Source organism: Crocuta crocuta, unplaced genomic scaffold (assembly GCF_008692635.1).
Source record: "Crocuta crocuta isolate KB4526 unplaced genomic scaffold, BGI_CrCroc_1.0 scaffold467, whole genome shotgun sequence".
Lineage (NCBI taxonomy): Eukaryota > Metazoa > Chordata > Mammalia > Carnivora > Hyaenidae > Crocuta > Crocuta crocuta.
Window position 1 is genome coordinate 4,148,003 of NW_027530632.1, and position 3,087 is coordinate 4,151,089.

The window sequence follows — 3,087 nt, forward strand, 5'->3', positions numbered from 1 at the left end:
GCAGGAGGAACCCCTTCCTGTAGCCCTCTCCGAAGCAAGCCACCCCTAGTTCTTGTTTGAGTGCCACAAGCCCTTAAATAGAAGAAAATGTCTTGACTAGTCTCGACTCTGGCTTTAAGTGAGCAGCCGCGTATATACGTGGTTCTTTGAAACGCTTGTCCCCTCTCTTCTAACCCCCGGACTGACAAATAATACGTGGTCTTTCACCATCCCTCAAAGGGGCTTCTGCTGCCAGAATTCAAATAGCTCGGACTTCTCACATAAATTACCACGTAACTTCTCTCCCTTTACAATTTTTAAAATTGAAACTGAAATTGTGACCAGATAGGGAGATAATATTAACACTTGTGTCCTGGGGCAAGTTACTTACCTGCTTTGGGTCTCCATTTCCTCATCTATATAAGGAGTTGGCTTGACTACATAACCCTGTAAAAAAGACTCAGTTCCTTTTTATATCTGTTTGTTAACTCCCCTTTTAGCCGTGCCGAAATAACAAATCCTAGAAAATGAAATCTAAACCTAACAGCACACAATTTCAAAAAACGCTAACTCGCTGTAGAATAGAAACAAAATGATGATAATAAAACAATGGATTTTAATATGTGAATGCTCCTGCACAAGGACACTAACATGATAGACACCTGCCTAGCGCAGTCACAAAGGCAAACTGAAAGTGTTTTTGCAACTCAAGTACCATGAGCAGCATTGCCATTGGTGACCTTTTTCAAAATGATGAAGTCTTGCTGCTGTTTGAAACAAAACAATCTTTTCTCCATTGTTACAGTATTTACAATGCTAGAGAATTCGGTGTGTATCGAAAACTGAGCAAAAATATTTTTGTTTATATGTAAAATACTGTTCTAGCCTTTATTATCATGATGAACTAGTTTTTCACTTACGTGAGTGTCCAGCGGATCGATTCTTTGCAGTATCGGACTGACCAGCATTGTAGAATATCTAGCATGCCTGGTCCCTGCTCCCTAAATGCCAGTAGCCATGCTAGTCATGGTGACAACCAAAAATAAAGATTTCCACAGTGCCCCCTTGAGAACCATTAAGCTTAGTGATCTTTAAGGTCCCTTTCGGCCCTGGGATTCGTGAATTCTCATGTCGCATTAGTGAGGTGTTTCTGCTTGGTTTGGCTTCAGCTTCTTTTTCATATAGACCAGGGTAAACAGATTCAAAGGTGATAGTTCTGACAGTTCAAACTGCATCCAGCAACAGTGGGATGTACTGATATCCCTGGTTCTGGGCTTTCTTTTACTTTTCAGTAAAGCCAACATACAGGGTACTGCCATGGGAATACTTAAAAGAATTAAAATATACAGCAGTTTCCTATTTTCAATTAACCTCTGCTCACAGGCATACTCAGTTCAAACCACCAGAATGTTTTGTTAATCAATATGTTATAATTGGAATTTGAAATTGGAAAGGAAGCAGGGAAACCTACAAAGCTTTGTCTCCAAACACATTCACTCTGAAAAAGAATGATATGCGCACTTGAGGTAGCTAAATGAGCCAACTTTCAGAGCACTCCAAAGGACTTTTCCACTAAGCAGTTATTTGCATATCTTCTTCACACGCAGTCATTTGCAAATTTCATTTGAAGTGACCTAAAAAGGGTTAGGAAAAGCTGAAACCAGGGAAACTTTTTTTGCATTCTCACTTCCTTACATTCCCAGACAATGTTAAGTTGATGGCCCATATTGAGGTAAATATACGATTTGCACCACCCCCACACCCCAATCCCTAGAGGCAGCTGAGCAGACAAAAGCCTAGAAACTGCAGATCCTAGAACCCGCAGTTCAGATTCCTGCTCTACTGCTTACAGGCTGTGTGACTGGGGGCACTTACTTGACATCTCAGTACCTCAGTTTCCTTGTCTATCAAGTAAGATGAAAAACACTTTCTGTTTCGGGGCGCCTAGCTGGCTTAGCCGGAACAGCGTGTGACTCTTGATCTTGGGGTCATGGATTTAAGCCCCACGTTGGCTGGAGTGATAGATAAACTTAAAAATCGTTTCTGTCTCAAAAGGTGTTTGAAATTCAAGGGCTAGTGCATGAAAGTGCTTTGCAAGGAGTAAGAAATTACTACATGGTAGATTTATGTACATATGCACTTCCCCCCATTGTCTCAAATTCCCCCTCACACCCCCCAGCAGAGTGAGTTGCTCTGGCACAGGACTCCTGAAGCACCCATTGCGCAAACCACTTTTTCACCACAAATTCACTGTGTGGTACTGCAGTTGTGCGTGAGTCCACGGAGGAGACGGCACTTGTCATGCCCGAAGACTACCCGATCGATGTTTCATGATGAGTAAATAGTGCAAATGACCACCTTGGGCAAGTTGTAAGGTAGAACACTTAAGGGGTATAAAACCATTAGTTTGCTTCCACAAATGGTTTTAAGTAAATTTCATCACCATTTTCTGAGACTGAGATAAACTGAAATCACATTATCGTGGTACAAATAAATAATGTGCCCAAGTAACCAAAAGCCTTGCAGAAAGAGAATCTGACTATTCTGCAGCTTGAAGAAAAGCAGTAGGGAAAGGGATTCTAAGAGATAGAAACCTCAGAGCCTTAAGTGAACCTCATGATTACCAGTCGTTTTCTTGCAAGGTCCAGAGGAAAAGTCTCCTGCATCTAACTGACCCATACTCCCTTTAGTGTAGAAAAAAGTTCAAGGAGGGGGGAACTCCCCCTGTAATCAGAAGGATAATTACAGGTGTGGAGGTAAAGGCAAAGCCCACTGAGTCTCCTTTTATGTTTTAAAGTCTAATAGCCTTTTTGAGTTTTTGTTTCTGGCTCCCAATAAAGCAGATCGGCTTCCAAAGCCAGCTAATTTACAGTACAGTTAACCCTTGAGCAACAGGGGTTTGAACTGCGCAGTCCACTTATTTGTGTTTTGTTTTCTGGTTTTTGTTTTTTACAGTACCGTAAATGTATTTTCTTTTCCTTACGTTTTTCTTAAAGTAAGCTCTATGCCCAACATGGGGCTTGACCTCACACTCCCGAGATCAAGAGTTGCGTGCTGTACCGACTGAGCCAGCCAGGCTCCCCTTCCTTATGATTTTCTTAATAACAT